Genomic DNA, 21,634 nt, shown 5'->3' with positions numbered 1-21,634 from the left:
TCATAAACGACATTACTTTTATATAAGGTTGGTACTGGGTCTTTGATTTTTGAAAATAGTTGTTTGCTGTTCATGGTATTATATTTAGCTATACTAATATTAGGAACATTTTTGAATATGGATATGACAGAATGAGTTAGACCATTAATAAAGGGAAGTTATTTATATTTGATTGATTTGTTATTAGAATCATGGACGGGACCGTCATAGAAATTAGTGCTGTAAATCAGTTTTTTTTTAAATTTGTTTAGGATATCCGTTGTTACGAAAATTTTTGTATATTATGTTCAGATTTTTTTGTAAAAAGTTGTCATCAACAATGGACATTATCCTGTTTTTCATACCTAGTACGGGATTATATTTTTGACGGGTGGTATGGTTTGAATAGTATTTTATATATCTGCCTGATGCTGTCGGTTTTTGGTACCAATCCAATGTCAAAATATTGTCATTTGTTCTTATTACTCTTGTGTCTAAAAATGGTATACTAAAATCTGACTCAGTTTCAAGTGTAAACTGAAGATGTTTATTAAATGAATTAAAAATGTTTAGTGTGGTATTGATGTGATAAGATGGAAATGCACATATGATGTCATCGACATATTTATATATAAAAGGTAATTCAAAAGGTAATTGCGTAATCACATTATCTAAGAGATGATCAGTTACAATAGTTGCAAGGATTGGACTAATCGGGGAACCCATCGGTGTTCCAAAAATTTGAGAATAAAATTTACCATTGAAACTAAAGTAAGTGTTGTTAAAAATGAACCTAAGAATTTGTAGAAAATTGTCTTTTGATAATGTCGTGTAGTCTTTTATAAGGTTCCAATTTGATTCTATAATGTCCGTGACCATATTTAGTGGAATGTTTGTAAATAGCGACACCACATCTAACGAAATTAAAACGTAATCATTTGGTAACTGCATTCCCCTAACAGCATTGACAAAGGTAAATGTGTCCTTAGAATTATAATTATTGTGATATTCAAAGGCATCAGTTAATGTATCAGCAAGGAATTTAGAAATGTTGTAGGTAGTAGATTTTACAGAACTTACAATAGGCCTGAGAGGATTGTCAAATTTATGAATTTTAGGCAAACAATAAAGTTTAGGGAAACATGAGTCATAAATTATCAACTTTTTTGTAACTTGTTCAGTAAGTTGATCTTGGTTTTTTAAGGTTTTTATTAGGTCATTATAGTTTTTTTGTATCACTGACGTAGGATCTTTGTCCAAAACTTTTTAGGTAACCAACGTCCTGAAAGGACATGGTACATGAAGAAGAAGAAGATATTGGGATTGTTGAATTTGGTTCTTGTTATATTTTGTTTGTTTGTTTTGGTATGTAAGCTTTTTAGTCTCATTTTTTACACTTTTTAATATTGGTTTATTCTATTGATAAATATTGATATGTTGATAATTGATTGATATATTGATTGATATAATTCTTTAGTAAGGTAGTAGAATAACATAAAAATAAATTGAATTTTCCTTGAAATGATAGTTCACATAAATTCACAAAGAGTTTAAATACATTCACAATAATTTAAATCATTCTTGTGGGAATATCAATATCTCAACAAAATACGTCTTTGTGAGGTCATCACTAATTTGACGTATTGTATTTCGACTTTATATGATTGTTACCGTGTTAGCTTTATTTTGATTTTGCAAAAGTGTTGCAAAATTTCTGTTATATAATTCCTTCTAAAATATTATGGGATACATGAGTGTAAAATAATATCTAAACACACTATAGTTTAATATTACCCCAACAAAACTTACACAAAATAATCATGTAACTGTCATTTTTAAATCGATTATAGCATTACTTGATTAATTAACAAAGAACACTGAATTAAGAAACTGATATGTGACATTATTGTGAGCTGAATAAATAATGCACCAATATAGAGTTTTTTATTTCCTACGAACCGATTGCTGATACTATAAATCAATATTTAACACAGTACGGTCGAAAATAATTTGAAATATATACAGGGTGGTCCTTAAGTAATTGTACAAAAAGAAACAGTAGATTCTACACTTTAAAATATTGCGATTTAAGCCAAATTGCTTTAATAAAATGTTGATATTAAGAGAGATACAGGGTGTTAAAGTATAAATTTAAAATTTTATTTTTCGATATAACTTCTATGTTTGTAAACATTTATGTATAAAAATTTACAACTGGGTACTTTTAAATAAATGAGAAATTATAATTTGATGCACACTTTGATGTAACTGATAGAGGACGCCACATATGTGGTATAAATTTGCGCCTAACTTTTTTGCTCTTTAAGTTACCTGTATTTGGGACAAAAAATATTAAAGACACATTATTTTAACAAAAAAAAGATATACCTGTTAATAACTTTAAAACTCAACAGTTTTCGAGATAATCGCAAATTTACAAATCAGCTGCATAATTCTGATTTAAGACAATTACTCCAGGCAACGAAGAAAAAATAGATAAAAACATTAATATTTCTGAATTTTGGTATAAAATACCTTTAACTAAAGTTAATAGTTAACGAAATATTAAAAAAAATAAATATATCAGCAGGATAATTAATAATAGGATTTGATAAAATAATAGAATAATAGGATTTTACATCAAACATTTTACGTTTTATGTTAAATTAAAGTCATAATCAAAACATTTTGTTTACAAACCAAATTAAGAAATAGTTAAACTAAATAACATAACTTTTTGTCAAAGTAAGTGTTGGATATGTGCACCATTTTCTTTAATTCATTTGTCAATATATTCCATAAAAGATGAATGAAGATTTTTAGTCTCATTTTTTACACTTTTTAATATTGGTTTATTCTATTGATAAATATTGATATGTTGATAATTGATTGATATATTGATTGATATAATTCTTTAGTAAGGTAGTAGAATAACATAAAAATAAATTGAATTTTCCTTGAAATGATAGTTCACATAAATTCACAAAGAGTTTAAATACATTCACAATAATTTAAATCATTCTTGTGGGAATATCAATATCTCAACAAAATACGTCTTTGTGAGGTCATCACTAATTTGACGTATTGTATTTCGACTTTATATGATTGTTACCGTGTTAGCTTTATTTTGATTTTGCAAAAGTGTTGCAAAATTTCTGTTATATAATTCCTTCTAAAATATTATGGGATACATGAGTGTAAAATAATATCTAAACACACTATAGTTTAATATTACCCCAACAAAACTTACACAAAATAATCATGTAACTGTCATTTTTAAATCGATTATAGCATTACTTGATTAATTAACAAAGAACACTGAATTAAGAAACTGATATGTGACATTATTGTGAGCTGAATAAATAATGCACCAATATAGAGTTTTTTATTTCCTACGAACCGATTGCTGATACTATAAATCAATATTTAACACAGTACGGTCGAAAATAATTTGAAATATATACAGGGTGGTCCTTAAGTAATTGTACAAAAAGAAACAGTAGATTCTACACTTTAAAATATTGCGATTTAAGCCAAATTGCTTTAATAAAATGTTGATATTAAGAGAGATACAGGGTGTTAAAGTATAAATTTAAAATTTTATTTTTCGATATAACTTCTATGTTTGTAAACATTTATGTATAAAAATTTACAACTGGGTACTTTTAAATAAATGAGAAATTATAATTTGATGCACACTTTGAGTAACTGATAGAGGACGCCACATATGTGGTATAAATTTGCGCCTAACTTTTTTGCTCTTTAAGTTACCTGTATTTGGGACAAAAAATATTAAAGACACATTATTTTAACAAAAAAAAGATATACCTGTTAATAACTTTAAAACTCAACAGTTTTCGAGATAATCGCAAATTTACAAATCAGCTGCATAATTCTGATTTAAGACAATTACTCCAGGCAACGAAGAAAAAATAGATAAAAACATTAATATTTCTGAATTTTGGTATAAAATACCTTTAACTAAAGTTAATAGTTAACGAAATATTAAAAAAAATAAATATATCAGCAGGATAATTAATAATAGGATTTGATAAAATAATAGAATAATAGGATTTTACATCAAACATTTTACGTTTTATGTTAAATTAAAGTCATAATCAAAACATTTTGTTTACAAACCAAATTAAGAAATAGTTAAACTAAATAACATAACTTTTTGTCAAAGTAAGTGTTGGATATGTGCACCATTTTCTTTAATTCATTTGTCAATATATTCCATAAAAGATCGTCTCATATTAAATAGCATCATAGGTTCTAAAGAAACTGCTGCAGTATTTATTTCTTTCCATAGTTGGTTGCGAATGTTTATGGGATTCTTATAGACACGTTGTTTTAATGCTCCCCATACACCAAAATCAAGCGGATTAAATTCTGGGCTACGTGGTGGCTATAATGTAGAATGGATGAATATATTCTTTTGGATACATATCCAAATCTTATGGTATATTATGGAACTATATCTTATTTGTCGCAGAGATTAAATAATGTATTAAACTGTGATGTATCTCGTTTATTGGTTACTTATATACACACGGAATAAACTGTCCATGACATTACTTATTTATATGATTACGTTACAGCTTACGAGTAACTATAATTAAATCTCGAACAGATGGACTATTATAATTTACTAACGAAATAATATTATGCTAAACTACATTGCCTGTGTGTTTACTATGTTTATAACCATATCGGGTATTGGGCCAACGATGATGTTTTTGTAAAAATGCTGAGTTTTTAAGGTTAGATTTGTAGCAAAAGTATTATGAAACAAGACACATATGTGTTATTCAATACCTGTGCTGTAGTTTCTAATTGTCCCAATAAAAATGGGTAAACAATTTACGTAATGAATATTAAGTATGATTTTTGGATTTTTTATGAAATAAATAATTATATCAATATCTCACCACCCTGCCAAGAAATATGACTACCACGACCAATCCAAGTTTAGAAAAGTTGCATTTAAGTATATTCTAGCTGCCTTCATTCTAGAATGTGGTGGTGTACCATCTTGCATAAACCACATATTTGGGGTTTTCAGCATTTTACAATAGAGAAAAAGTAACACAACGCCATTATAGAAACTTAGGAAGGGATAGAAAAGGGATATTGTAAACATGATGACGGCCAACGTTTAAATACGGACACGGCACCTAAAGAAGAAGATGAACAATCTTTTCTCCAATAAGACATTTAGCACCCATAACAAAGAATTTTGTGATGTTACATTATCATCTTTGAGTTGTTTTATTAAGAATAAACTATGAATTATGCTTATCTACAGATATTCAGTGCTTTATCGCACAAATATCAAACTAAGAAATATTATGCAGCTGACTTCTAAAATACGATTATCTCGAAAACGGTTGAATTTTCAGATTACTAACAAGTATACCTTTTCTTTGTAAAAATAATGTATCTTTAATATTTGTTAACACAAATAGAGCTAACTTAAAGAGTAAAAAAGTTAAGCGCCAATTTATGCCACACATGTGGCATATGTGGCGCCCTCTATTAGTTACATTAAAGTATGTACAAAATTATAATTTATCCTACTCAAAAGCATCCAATTGTAAATTTTTGTCCAAAAATATTTACAAACGTAAAAGTTATAGCGAAAAATAAAATTATCTTTCTTAATATCAACATTTTATTAAAGCAAGTTGGCTTAAATCGTAATATTTTAACGTGCAGAATCTACGCTTTCTGTTTGTACAATTACTTAAGGACCACCCTGTATATATATATATATATATATACAGTATACTCCCTCTATAACGAACACGGTTATTACGAGGTTTCGCTTATAACGAGATACATTAGATGTCCCGTGAAATTTCTATTGAACTATAACCGTCTATAGCGAGGCAAATTTGGTTATAACGAGAGAAAATAAGATCCAAAAACGTGTTTTTTACGTGTTTGGTCCGGTCGTGGCTATAAATAAATACCTTTTCAAACAGCCCCTCAATAAACTTAACTGCAGCCCGCAATAAACTTCTTTAGAATGAATAAATACAACTGTTTCACATGTTTAGAAAATATATGATAGAATGATACTGGACCATTTAAAGCAGTTAAAAATTACAGAGTTCTTAAAATTGCAGAAGCAATAGTTTATTATGTTATCCTTGAAAATACGCTTTATACATTATGTAGATGGAAAAAAATATAAGTACAGATTTTTTGTTTTAACGTATATCATTGATAATAAAAGTAAACAACTCTTTTATGTTTTAATATATTTCATTGACAATAAAAGTAAATAACTTTTTTTCAAAAACGCCATCCAAACAATATTTATTAGCATCTTACATTGCTCCGAATGGCTTCACTATAGGAAGTTAATGGTTTAGAAAACTACAGATTCATATGTATGCACAGTATTATTATTGTCTGATATAACGAGATCGGCTTATAACGAGGTAATTAGTCTGTCATTTCAGTTCTCGTTATAGAGGGAGTCTACTGTATATATATATATATATATATATATATATATATATATATATATATATATATATATATATATTGTTATGATGTGTTTTTTGTTTGAATGATGAGCAATGAGTATTTTTAATAATATAGGGTTTTTATCGCGGTTCTCAAAGAATTAGCTTGTAAGTACTTTTTTAAATTATCTTTATTATAACTATTATGAAACACACATATATATCTAACCTAGCCAATGTAAATTTAAAATAATCTATCTTTAAATTGATATTCTTATAAAACTAATTAAATTCTATAGACAATGTTAAATTTAAACAAACTATCTTCAAAATTGAAATTGTTATAACACTAACTAAATTATATTAACAAAATTTTGTACCTTTCTTTCACTGAATGCCTAAATGAACTGTTTTCCACTATATATATTCTAATCACCACTGAAAGTCTTCGTACTTCGGTTATCCTTGTTTTTGTGAAATTTCTTTTTCCAATTATCAGCTTCTACCAATTTAAGATATATTTTTCTTCACCAGCATTTATACACCACCAAGCAAACCAGTAAACACCATTTATATTTATTCTTCTTTTCAATATACCAATATCCAATTATTATAAGTTGATTTATCCTATTCTCCAACCATAATATAATTTAATTTCTTCCAATATACTTTTATAATCTTCAATAATTATTTGTGTATAATTATAAATGTGTATTAAATATATGCATAATTTTTAATCTTCATTTAACTCACTATATTAAACATTTTGACTATTTGTACTTGATTCACTGACTCCAACTAACTTTCATAATAAACTGCTTGACTTCTGACTAAAAACTTCCAAAAACTGCCATCTTGAATCCAAATCACGGGTATTTATATGTTTTTGGATTTCTAGAACCATCTGGTAAGAGATCATGTTCCAATTTTGTTCTATTTAATCGATATGGATGTTCTCGAAAAAAATATCTGTTCCATCCACCGCCATAATCATTATTTCGAGAATGTTCGACTGTAAACAATGGTCACACTCTACACTCTGGATAATTCGTTAATGTTCCATTGATAATTTTGTTGACATTTAGGCTTTTCAGATCAGAATAAACATTTAAATTAGTAACTAACACTCTAATTTAATAAAATACACATTTCAAACAATATAATATTATAACCCCACTTTATATTCCCTTATGATTAATTTCTATCTGTCAAATTACTTACTGTATAGTTGGTTACCTAGGCACATGGCTCACTTAAAAATATCTACAAAATCATAACTACTAAAATACAACTTTTTACAATTATTATATGCTAATTTCTTAAAATGCCCTCACATAAATAATTTTTATAAAATTCTCTAGTATATAACTTATTTAAAACAACCAAATATCTAATATTATGTAGTATATAACTTATAAATTATTTTCTATAAACCCTAATCGTATCAATACCCCAAAATAATATTTAAAATAAATAATTTACTTATTATTTTTTTAAATATTAATTTTCTCATACCTTATTAAATTTAATAAATCAATTTTTTTTTATTTAAAATGTGTTAAATACATCCCTGTTCGCTGTCTATGTCAAAGCAAAGAACAACGGAGCACAGTTCGGCTATTCTATGGTCAAACTGTCATGTCAAATGGGGCAATGGATGCGATATCAGAGAATAAAATATAACCTTAATTAAAAATATAATCGATATGGTGTTCTGTTTGTTTATAGACAAAATCTAGGAATTATTTCCATTCAAAATAACTTCATCAATATAAATTGGTAAGTTTTTTTTCACTTTATTATATTAGAAAGACATTTTTATAGCAATTATAGTATCAATTTTGTGTCTAACCCCAAATTATGATTTTTAGGGTACAAATTAATTTCCATATATACAAAATTCAACAAGTATGATGTCAAATTGATTCAAAATAATGAAATCTACCATCTACCATTTAACAAATCAAGTCTATTGAATAAAATGGATATATCAGTAAGTTATTAGTGTTATTATATTTGTGTTAAAGGTATAGAAATCATTATTCAATCTCTTCATGATATTGAAAAATGTCGTTGATATGAAATATGCCTCTTAGTCTGTTCTCTGCATCTATTAACACATAACTATTTAGTCCATTCTGATTTTCAATTGTATATGGACCTTCAAACATTGGTTGTAATTTCTTACAACGGTTTTCTTTAACATTACTTTTTCTAAGTCAACGAATTAACACTAGGTCTCCTTTTTGAAATGTGATTGGTTTTTTTATATTTCGATTTTGTCTTCTGATATATTTTTCAGCTTTCCTCCTAATTCGGTTATTCACTTTCTGCATTACTTGTTCTAACATATCCTGATTATATTCACTAATCCACTTTCTGTTTCCTATATGGCCAAACATTAAATATTCTGGTACTTCCTCTGTATTCAAATTATGTGTATTATTCAAAAAATATTCTACTTGTGGTATATGTTGCTGCCAAGTTTCGTGTTGATTTTGGCACAGTATCCTTAAATATTTTATAACTTCTTTAATATATCTTTCTGCAGGATTTGCCTGAGGATGCCTGATACTTGTAAAATGAATGTTGATTCCCTTTTTCTCACAAAATGTCCGAAATTTTTGGTTGTTAAAATATGTAGCATTATCTATTATGCAATTTCTAAATGGTCCTATTTCTTCGAAAAATTGATTAATATATAATTTTAATGTTTTAACATTTGTTCTGGAGCAGGGATATAGTTTAATAAATTTTGTATATAAATCAACTATCACTAGTATATGCTTTTTTCCTGTTGGACTGAGAACTAAATTTGAAATAAAATCCATGGAAACTGTATTTAGTTTTTCATATACAACATTAGATTTATGTGTTCTGATTTTTGAAATTCTTTTCTTTGTTTAGTTGACATATTGGGCATTGGGTAGTAATTTCCTTTGCTATACTTATGTCATTCTTTGCAAAATAATTGTCCCTAAATAGCATCCATAGCTTTCTTGAACCAATATGCATATAATTGCTATGTAAATTTTTCAATATTTTCTTTGCTAAAGTTCTAGTTATTACATATACTTCTATGCCATTTATTATTTTATAATATACCCCATCTTTCCTAAGGACTTTTTGTTTTTCACTCAAATTGATCTGATCTCTTATAATTTCTTCTTTAGAATATAATCCAGTACTTTCTACTAATTGATTTAATCCAATTTTTATTGTTCGCTGCCCTTTTTGTGGTGTATTTTCTAACCTTGATAAAGCATCTGCCACTATATTGGATTTTCCAGAAATGTATTTGATTTCAAATGAGTATTCACTCAATATTAGACTCCACCGATGTATTCTACTGTTTCCATATTTGTTATTTAATATAGATGTTAAAGCTTGGTGATCTGTTTCTATTGTAAATTCATTACCCAACAAATAAAATCTTAATTTTGTGACACAGTGTATTATACTTGCTAGTTCTAATTCTGAAACTGAGTAACCCTTTTCATGTGGCTTTGTAATTCTTGAAATGAATTGTATTGGGTATTCGACCCCATCATGTATTTGTAATAATACCCCTGATAATCTCTCTATTGATGCATCTGTTCTTAATATGAATGGCTGTGTGTAGTCAGGATAGTATATTTTCAAATTTGACAGAAAAATGTTTTTAATTTCTTGGAATGCTAGTTCTCTTCTCTGATCCCATCTCCATTTTACACCTTTTCTCAGTAGTTCAAGTAATGGAATTTCTTTTATACTTAGATCTGGTATCATCCTTTTATAATAATTAATTATTCCAATGAATCCTCTTAAAGTTCTTAAATTGTGTGGTGTTTTATATTCCTGAATGACTTGTGTCCGTTCTGGATCCATTTCGATTCCCTTAGTGTTAAGTTTATAACCTAGATATATGACTTCTTTTTGAAAAAATGTACATTTTTCTTGATTTATTTTTAGTCCAACTTTGTCTAATCTATTTATTATAATTTTTAGGTGTTTCTCATGATCTTCAGCCGTTTTAGAAAAAATTAATATATCATCAATGTAGTGAATTACAAAATGTTCATATTGATCCAAAATATCATGAAGACATCTACATAGAGCACTGCAAGATGATTGAAGTCCAAATGGTACTACTTTGAATTGATATACTACTCCATCTATCTGAAATCCTGTATACTGTCTACTTTTTCTTTCTAGAGGTATTAACCAGAAACTATGCTGTAAATCGATTTTAGTGAAAAATGACATTCCTGTAATTCTTCCTAATATTCCATCTATACTCATTGGTGCTTCAAATTGCTTTTCAGTAATCTTGTTAATATTCCTTGCATCCAAACATAACCTGATTTCACCTGATCTTTTTCGTACTACTACTATGGGTTAATAAAACGTGTGTCTGCCTTCTCAATGATCCCATCTTCTAACATATTATTAATTGTTTTGTTTACTTCTTCTCTGTATTTATATGGTATTGGGTATGATTTTGTTTTAAACTCTTTTTCTTCTTTAACTTTTATACTATGGATATAATTTTGTGCAATTCTATTTTCTTTATTGACAAGTCCCTTGTGTTGCTGCAATATGGAAATGACTATTGATTTATATTCTTCAGGGCAATTTAAAACTTTTATCATATCTTCTTCTTTACAAATAAAATTATTCTTCATTATGTACTCATTATTCCTTGCTTCCAATTTTACGCACTCCGCCTCGTAGGCATCCATCTGCTTAAAATTTCCATTCCTTAAATATTCACTACAATAATTATTCTTTACATTCTTTTGGGACATTTCCCTATCATCAAAATACATTTCTTCTTCATAAACATCATTATTTTCTTTTAATAATATCCTATCAACTCTTATTCCTTCTTCCACCTCATCTTTCTGCATAAATTTAATTATTTGCCCTTCCAAAGTTACCATTTTTTCTTCAAAATCTATCTTTACTTTCTTCTTTTCCAATTCATCATTTCCCATTAATATATCAACACATAAATCCTTGACAATAAATCCTTGCATATTAATTTCTTTATTAAGAATATTAATTTTAAAATTGGCTAGTTTATCAATTTCACCCAACTTCTTATTATTTGCACCAATAATTTTAATTTTTGGAATCTTTATTATATCTGATAGTTTTAATGTATTAAAAATAAAATTCTCCGAGACTAATGTACTTTCTGAACCAGTATCTATCATAATTTTAATCATTTTATTTTTGGCCAAAGCATTTATATAAATTAAATTAATAGATTCAATAATTTTCTCTTCATCTAAAGAAATAAATTCAGAAGGTTTTTCATAATAGCAATGGCCTAACTTGTAATTCAGAAAGTTTACTGCACAAAATTTTGATTATTAGAATTGTCAGATTGTATCTGACCACTTGGATCTGATGTCCTATGTCTTTCCCTACTATGACTTCTACTCACATTTTCCTGCCTTGTACTATTTTGTTCCCTGTCTTCGCAGCTTCTATTCCTTCGAACACAATTTACCTGTTTGTTATAGTTAGGTCGCTCTGTATTTCTTCTATTATTAAAATCTTGTCTATTATTATTAGTACTGTCATTAAAATGTTGTCTATTATAATTAGTATTATTATTAAAATTTTGTCTATTATAACTAGTATTATTATTAAAGTTCTGTCTATTTGGATTAGTGTTAGTATTATTAAAATTTTGTAAATTATCACCATACCTAGTATTATTGTTATATGATTGTCTATATTGTTGATTATCATTTTTATTATATTGAAAAGTATTGTTGTTTTTTCTGTTGTTATTATTACTTGTCATATTGTCTCTTTGTATTCTTTGAATAAAATTAATAAAACTATCTATTGTTTGAATATTTTGTACAGTTACTGTTTGGACAACATCAGCATCAAAATGTCTAGATACATTTAAGACTGTTTCTTCCTCTCTAAGTGGTGGTTCTAAATATTTTGCAACTGTTATCAATTTCAATGCATAATCTACCATATTTGATTTTAAATTGTGATTATACTTTCCAAAATATAGAATTTCTCTAAACTTAGCTTGCTCTAGTTCACCCCAATAATAATTTAAAAATTTATTTTCAAATGTTTGAAAGTTATCTAAATCATTTTCAATACTAGCAAACCAAGTTGCTGCATTGTCATTTAATGTCATTCTAATATAATCTTTAATATCATTAATATTATTCACAAATCTTAATTTATGTTTTAAACTATTTATGTATACTCTAGGATGCAAAATTTTTATATTACCAGAGAATTTAATCCCAGTCTCATTTGTTAAATTTAAGTAAGGTCTCCCTATGTCTCTCATTTGTGAAATATCATCTATTCTCTGTTCCACATTTCTTATTTGATTACTATTTATTTGGATATTTTGTTGTATATCGTCTAATTTTTCTTCTGTGTTTCTCCTGTCTTCGTTAATTTTTACTTCTAAGTTACATTTTTGCAACTCTATTTTCTGTTCTATTTCTATCTTATTATCTTGAATAATCCTCTTTACTTCTGTCCTCTCATTGTCTATCCTTTTCTTGTAGTCATTCCGTATAATTTTTATTTCATTTGCTACTTTTTTCTCTGCAGTTTCAAGTTTTTTATCCATTTGTTTTTCTATTTGCTTTACAATTTTATTATTATTATCTTCTATTTTCTTTTCTAATTTTCTATAATTCTCTTCCAATTTCTGTTCCATTTTTTTCATGTCCTCTTTGACTTCTTTTGAATTCTCTTCCATTTTTTTCGTATTCTCTTCCATTTTCTGTTCTATTTTTTTTATGTCTTCTTTGACTTCTTTTGAATTCTCTTCCATTTTTTTCGTATTCTCTTCCATTGTCTTGTTCATCTGCATCATTAATGACATCAAAGCTGCCATATTGACATTTTCCTCTCTTTCCGGATTCATTTCTGCAGTATCTTGTGGAACTTGAACTAAACTCTCCTCTTGTATAGGTTGTGTTTCTACTTCCACATCTTCTTCATTCTTTTTGCTTCTTGTACCTTTCTTTCCTTGAGACATTTTGAGACTTTACTTGTTCAAATATAATTAAAAATAAAATCTATAATTTTTCCTTTCTACTGATAATTAATTTAATTATATGAGAGCACTTATCTTCCCAAACTAATTCTTTTAAATAGAGAGCCACCGCGTTGGGTGCCAAATTGTTATGATGTGTTTTTTGTTTGAATGATGAGCAATGAGTATTTTTAATAATATAGGGTTTTTATCGCGGTTCTCAAAGAATTAGCTTGTAAGTACTTTTTTAAATTATCTTTATTATAACTATTATGAAACACACATATATATCTAACCTAGCCAATGTAAATTTAAAATAATCTATCTTTAAATTGATATTCTTATAAAACTAATTAAATTCTATAGACAATGTTAAATTTAAACAAACTATCTTCAAAATTGAAATTGTTATAACACTAACTAAATTATATTAACAAAATTTTGTACCTTTCTTTCACTGAATGCCTAAATGAACTGTTTTCCACTATATATATTCTAATCACCACTGAAAGTCTTCGTACTTCGGTTATCCTTGTTTTTGTGAAATTTCTTTTTCCAATTATCAGCTTCTACCAATTTAAGATATATTTTTCTTCACCAGCATTTATACACCACCAAGCAAACCAGTAAACACCATTTATATTTAGTCTTCTTTTCAATATACCAATATCCAATTATTATAAGTTGATTTATACTATTCTCCAACCATAATATAATTTAATTTCTTCCAATATACTTTTATAATCTTCAATAATTATTTGTGTATAATTATAAATGTGCATTAAATATATGCATAATTTTTAATCTTCATTTAACTCACTATATTAAACATTTTGACTATTTGTACTTGATTCACTGACTCCAACTAACTTTCATAATAAACTGCTTGACTTCTGACTAAAAACTTCCAAAAACTGCCATCTTGAATCCAAATCACGGGTATTTATATGTTTTTGGATTTCTAGAACCATCTGGTAAGAGATCATGTTCCAATTTTGTTCTATTTAATCGATATGGATGTTCTCGAAAAAAATATCTGTTCCATCCACCGCCATAATCATTATTTCGAGAATGTTCGACTGTAAACAATGGTCACACTCTACACTCTGGATAATTCGTTAATGTTCCATTGATAATTTTGTTGACATTTAGGCTTTTCAGATCAGAATAAACATTTAAATTAGTAACTAACACTCTACTTTAATAAAATACACATTTCAAACAATATAATATTATAACCCCACTTTATATTCCCTTATGATTAATTTCTATCTGTCAAATTACTTACTGTATAGTTGGTTACCTAGGCACATGGCTCACTTAAAAATATCTACAAAATCATAACTACTAAAATACAACTTTTTACAATTATTATATGCTAATTTCTTAAAATGCCCTCACATAAATAATTTTTATAAAATTCTCTAGTATATAACTTATTTAAAACAACCAAATATCTAATATTATGTAGTATATAACTTATAAATTATTTTCTATAAACCCTAATCGTATCAATATATATATATATATATATATATATATATATATATATATATATATATACATATATATATATCGGTTCGGTAAGTCGGTTCGCTATATTTACGCGGGTTTCGGATTAACAAAATTATGCTAATGACTCATTGATAACCAGTTGCAGTAAACGACTTCCCAGACAATTAGGTAAAAACTGCATTAATGGTCATTTTTAAAATACATTAAAATAACATTAGGGTAGGTATAAATTTGTTACAATATTGCAGTTGAATTGATTCTTTGCCAGTGTTGATATTGTATGTTTGGTGGAAATATTTAAAAATGCCTAGACGTGTGTTAGATGTAGATAGTCTAATTTGTAGTATACATAAGTATTTTACGGATGAAAAAGAAAATGGCGGTCCTTTAAAATCGGTAATGTCTGTTCAACAACGCGTATGTGATGCTCTAGGAATCAGTGAAACCAAACTAAGAGGAGTATTACAAAATCGCAATAATGAACGGCCGAAAGAAGATCACCGAAAAACTCGCTTGTCATTGAAAACGAAAGATATTCCAGATGGAAAAACATTTGAAATTCGTGATACCATTTATAGAATGCGAGCCAACAAGGAACATGTGATCTTAAATACAATTCTCTCGGAATTAAAAGATAGAAAATTTGACGAAATTGGCAGAACAAGTCTATGGCAAGTGATACATAATTTGGGTTTCAAATTTCAAAAGGAGGATAACAGAAAAGCCCTTTGTGAAAGAAGTTCTGTTGTGCATAAAAGAATTAACTTTCTAAGAAAATATTCTAAATTAAAAGAAGAAAGGGCAAATTTTATATATTTAGACGAAACATGGATATTTTCTAGGGGTGCAACCAAGAGAATATGGCAAGATGATAACGTAAAGTCTATCAAACATACTGATGGAGAAGGGAAGCGACACATAATTTTACATGCAGGAGGGAAATCGGGTTTTATAGAAGGTGCTGATTTAATATTTTCATCTAAATCAAAATCAAGTGACTATCACGATAATATGAACACAGAAATGTTTGTAAAATGGTTACATGAAAAACTTCTCCCAGGTTTAAGTGAGCCCAGCGTAATTATTTTAGACAATGCACCTTACCATTCTGAAGTATTAAACAAAAGTCCAACGAATTCTTGGACTGTTAATAAAATTAAAGAATGGTCGACAAAGGAACATATACCATTTACACAACATATTTTAAAATCAGAATTATTACGCTTGGCAAATATCCACGCAAAACCAAAAACCTTTGTTGTCGATCAGATTTTAAAAGTTACGGTCATCAAGTTTGACGTCTGCCACCGTATCATTGCCAGTTTAATCCCATCGAATATATATGGGGAATAGCAAAACAATATTATGACAACCATATTGGGCCTAACGTTTATAGCGACGACGCAGTTCGGGAAACTTGGCGAAAGGCACTTTCAATTGTAACTCCAGAAGTGTGGTGCAACTGTATATTCAAGTGCGAGAAACTAATAGAAGATTGGTGGACTCGTGAAAATAAAATAAACGAAATAAGTCCAATCATAATAACAATTAATGGTGATGACAGTGATGATGATGACGATTATGATATTTTTGATGATAATGACTGATTTTCATTTTTGTTGGCAAGTTAAATTTTTTTATTTTTCATTAGAAATTCTCTCCATGGAACAAATATACATAGACCATATTTTCTGTGTGAAGTGTAATATAAAATTATTATTAGGTTTATATTAGCCACATTAGACTCCATTAATGAAGTAATTCTCCTTATTATACTGTCAATTATATAAAAGATTTTCCATTATTATTTAATTAAAAAAAGTTATGGATTATTTTTGATTTCATTTGACCAGTGATATTTCCCCAAAGAACAGGTAATTAAAACTGGGTACTTACAATAAAATTTTTAATCCGAAACCCGCGTAAATATAGCGAACCGACTATCCGACTATATATATATATATATATATATATATATATATATATATATATATATATATATATATATATATATATATATACATACATATATAATGGTTTCCAGGGCAACAACAAACAATGACCACGGAGGAAGCTACAGCTATCCGTGGTCGTCCTCTCTTTCTTCTTTCAGGAGGGATCCATTCCAGTACTCTTCTAGGCCATCTGTACTCTGGCATTCTTTTAACATGTCCGAACCAGATTAATTGTTTTCTTTCTATGTCATCATTCATATTTCGTTCCATTTTCATTTCTTTTTTTATTTGTTCGTTTCTACCTCTCTTCAGTTTCGATCTACCGTCTCAGATAATCCATTTCTGTCGTCATAAGTTTGTTTCTATTAGCTTTGGTGACGTCCCATACTTTCGAATCGTAAAGTGTAATACTTTGGACTATACTACCGTAAATGTGTTTTTTGGTTTCTCGTCGAATTTTTTTTTTTGCCAGAGAAGAGAGTTTAAGGCACGGGTCGCTGCTCTGCCCTTGTTTATTCTTTCCCTGATTTCATCTGCGCTATTTCCTTTCTTGTTGAAAATGACCCCCAAATATTTGCAGGATTGCACGCCTTTAATTTTGTCTTCCAAGACTAGGTCACATATTTCATCTGTTCCCACTGAGAGATATTCACATTTTGTCATATTCATGTTTAGATCTGGCACCTCATATTCTTTTTGCAGTTTTCTTACCATATAGCTAAGATCGTAGCTGTCTTCGGCAACTACTACCTGATCATCCGCAAAGAAAAGTGTATATAGCTTGTTTTCTTCCACCGTTACTCCCATGTTTCTACATTTTTTACCCATTTCACTAAGGATCTGTCCAAACAGATTTTAAATAAGGTGGATGACAGACAGCAGCCTTGTCTTAGTCCCTTTGTTGTTTGAAAAGGAGAGGTGATTTCTTGTCCCATTTTAATTCTTGCAAAGTTTTGTTAGTAATATTTTTGGGTGGCGTTAATAAGAATTGGGTTTATTTTCAAGTTACCCATTTCTATCCATAGTTGGGAGATCGGTACACTGTCATATGCTTTTTCCAAATCTATTAAAGCTATATGCGTTTCTCTATTTCTCTGCACTCGTTTTTCCATTGCAATTTTTAGAAAATATTATCCATAGTGGAGCGTCCGGCCCTAAATCTGGCTTGTTCTTCGGGTTGTTTGTCTTTAATATCATTTTCTATCAGGTTTCGTAGTACTTTTGAGTATAGTCGGCCTATAGTAGCAATCACTGCGGTCCCTCTATAGTTTTTAGGATCCATCTTTGTGCCTTTCTTGTGTATTGGAGAGATATACGATTGTCCCCATTCTTCTGGAACTTCTTCTCCGTTTAAGCATCTTTCGAATAATTTTCGGATCATCTCAAACAGTTTTGATGATCCATACCTAATCAACTCTGGATGTATTCCGCCTGGGCCTGGAGATTTTTTTAATTTCATTCCCTTAACTGCTTCTTTCACTTGTTCTATTGATATTTCGATTCTGCCTTCTACTTCCACTTGTTCATTTGTCTGTTTAAACCTTTCTCTTCTCTCTGTTAATAAGTTCTCAAAATGCTGTATCCATGTGTTCTCTGGTATTCTATTTATTATGACTTGGTTTTTTGTCGTTGTTCTCATCGTTTTTATAGTTCTCCACGCTTCAGAGCTCTTTTGTTGTTTTTGATAGCTACCATAAATAAATAGTATTAATAACTTTTGTTTTGTTGCTATTTTAAAAGAAATTTGTTTACCGTGAATTTTAAAAATTATACAACCTCGTAATTTACTAGAAAACAGCAAAATGATCACAATTTATGGAGAAGCTCGCCAGAATTACCGTGAGTCGGTAAGAATTGTTATTGATCGCTATCCTGGCCGTCCAATAGACGGTCACTATTTTAAGTCAGTTGTAAGCAATTTTTTTTAAGACTGGTAGTGTTCAAAATAAGAAACGGACAGGAAGAAAACGTCTATCCGAAGATAAACAGATTTCTGTGTTAAGTGAGTTTGTCGTTAATCCGTCTACTTCTACTAAAACGGTTGCTCACGTTTATGAAGTAGATCAGAAAACAATTTTAAAGATTCTCAAGAGAAATCAATTTCATCCTTACAAAATAAAAATAGTTCAAGAATTAACAGAGGACGACCCAGATAGAAGGATGGAATATTGCGAAACCATGACAAATAATATTGCACAGAATCCTAATTATTTTTAATACATTTGTTTGAGTGACGAAGCGACATCTTTTTGAATGGTCACGTTCATCGTCAAAATATTAGATACTAGTCTGATGAAAATCCCAGATTATTTCTAGAAGGTCACATGCAATTTCCACAAAAACTAAATGTTTGGGCAGGCCTATTAGGTAACTATATTGTAGGTCCAATATTTATTGTCTGTAATTTAAATGGTGAAACTTACCTAAATATGTTAGAGACCCAGATAATGCTGGCAATTAATGATATAACACGTTCCAAAATCGTTTCTATCGTCAAATCAAAGGTGCCCCAATGGGATCGCCCCTCTCTCCCGTAATAGCAGATATATACATGGAACATTTCGAAACAGTAGCCTTGTCCTCGTCAAATCTCAAACCCACCTGCTGGTTACGGTACGTTGATGACACCTTTGTCATTTGGCCCCATGGTAAAGACACATTAGATCTCTTCCTCTCCCACCTGAATGGAATACATCCCAGCATTCAATTCACGATGGAAGTTGAGTCTGAAGCATCTTTGCCATTCCTTGATGTTCTTATTCAGAAAAATCCACCTCACAGTTTTTCCTATTCCGTGTACCGGAAACTCACTCATACAAACCGCTATCTCAATGCCCAGTCACATCATCACCCCGCCCAACTTAATTCAGTCATCAACACTCTTATTTCCCGTTCCATAAGACTTAGCGACAACAATCACAGGTCATCCGAAATCAATTCAATAAGACAAACACTCCTACAAAACGGCTACCACAAAACCCAAATCAATAGAAGCATTCAAAAACTTCTAAACCCCATTCCATCCAAAAAAGAAACCTTGCCGCCGGATCAACCCAAAATCTTTCTACCTTTTATTAAAGGTGTCACTGACAAGATCAGTAGAACTCTTATCCCTCTTAATATCAAAACCATCTTCACCACTCACTCCAAATTGTCCAATCTCGTTAGATCCGTAAAAGACCAAATCCCCAATGAAGACCATGGTGTCTACGAGATAGCTTGTTCCAGTTGCCCACGTACATACGTAGGACAGACAAACCGACGAATCCATAACCGTATTTACGAACATTCTCTATCAGTCAAACATTCCGATACCACTTCAGCCCTAGCCCAACATCATATTCAGACAGGCCACAAAATAGATTTCGAAAAAGCAAAAACCATCGCTCCCATCCGCTCATTAAAAGCGAGAATCATTCGTGAAGCTATCGAAATCGAAAAACGGCTTCACAGCTTGAACACGCGCGATGACGCGAAACGATTGCCGGCAACATGGCGACCCCTTCTTCAGCGACCTCCCGCCCACACCGCTCAGGCCACGTCAGTTCAGACCACGTCAGCGCATACCGTTCCCGCGCATACAGCGAGTATAAAAGCAGCCACACAGGGTAAGACCGGTTGTCACTCGACACTGGGGAGTAGGCAGATTGAGACCTCAGTGCCGAGAGACAGTTCTTGCAATATAGAACACGATACTGGTACGTCTCGAGTGAGGGGAGTAGGCAGATTGAGACCCCGAACTCGAATCGAACCGTATCCCTCTTGATAATGGCTCCAAAATGGGTGCCGAAACGTCGAGTTTTAAATTCTCAACGCGGTTCTTCCCGAGAACTCAGTAATTTTCATTTATCTGACCGCGGAAACTTATCCGAATATATATCTATATATATAAATTTATATATATATATATATATATATACATATATATATATATATATATATATATATATATATATATATATATATATATATAGAATTTTGTTAAATATTTTTTTTCGTTTAATAATAAAAAAGATTTATTTATTATTAACAGATACTTGAAAAAATGTAACAAGTATATGGAAAATTAAACTAAAAATGTGATATTTTACCGGTTTTATAAATAAACTATAGAGAAATAATATAATTATAAATTTTGCTTAGATTTTGAATTTCTGATCTTTTGTTTAAATTACTATCACTCCTGCTAATACAAACATTTCCAAAAAATAATTTTTTCCCACCGAGGTTAGTACAATTAAACCTAGAGCTAAGATTGATGCTATTATAAAAATGAATATTAAACTCAACAGTCTTCCGGGTTGAACAGTGTTAATTCCTACTCTGAACATTGAATCCATCCGAACCGTGAAAATCACATCAATACGAGCATCCACAGACATCAATCACCCACTCAATCTCAATCCAAAGACTCAGACCCTCATCACACGAAAGCTTTTCTTCCTTATATCAAAGGTGTCACTGACAAAATCGACAAAATTCTTAAATCAAGAGGAATAAAACAATATTTACCCCCCAACAAAAACATTCATCACTTGTCCGATCAATCAAAGACAACATTCCAAATGAACAACACGGAGTTTATGCAATTCCTTGTGCAGACTGCACCCGATCCTATATATGCCAAACAAATCGTTGAATCCAAAATAGGATTTATGACCATTCTATTTCTGTTCGCAATTCCGATTCAATTT

The 21,634-nt window shown here is 29.6% G+C and overlaps 1 protein-coding gene across 4 annotated transcripts in view; it reads right to left on the bottom strand.

The window, feature by feature from the left end:
* The window catches only part of Ack-like (activated Cdc42 kinase-like), a 212,344-nt gene that overhangs the window by 92,846 nt on the left and 97,864 nt on the right, over positions 1 to 21,634 (bottom strand). The window lies entirely within an intron of this gene.

The sequence above is a fragment of the Diabrotica undecimpunctata genome, chromosome 7 (genome assembly GCF_040954645.1).
Source record: "Diabrotica undecimpunctata isolate CICGRU chromosome 7, icDiaUnde3, whole genome shotgun sequence".
NCBI classification, from domain to species: domain Eukaryota; kingdom Metazoa; phylum Arthropoda; class Insecta; order Coleoptera; family Chrysomelidae; genus Diabrotica; species Diabrotica undecimpunctata.
Note: the sequence above shows the minus strand (reverse complement) of the source record. Positions and strands in the feature narration are given on the sequence as shown.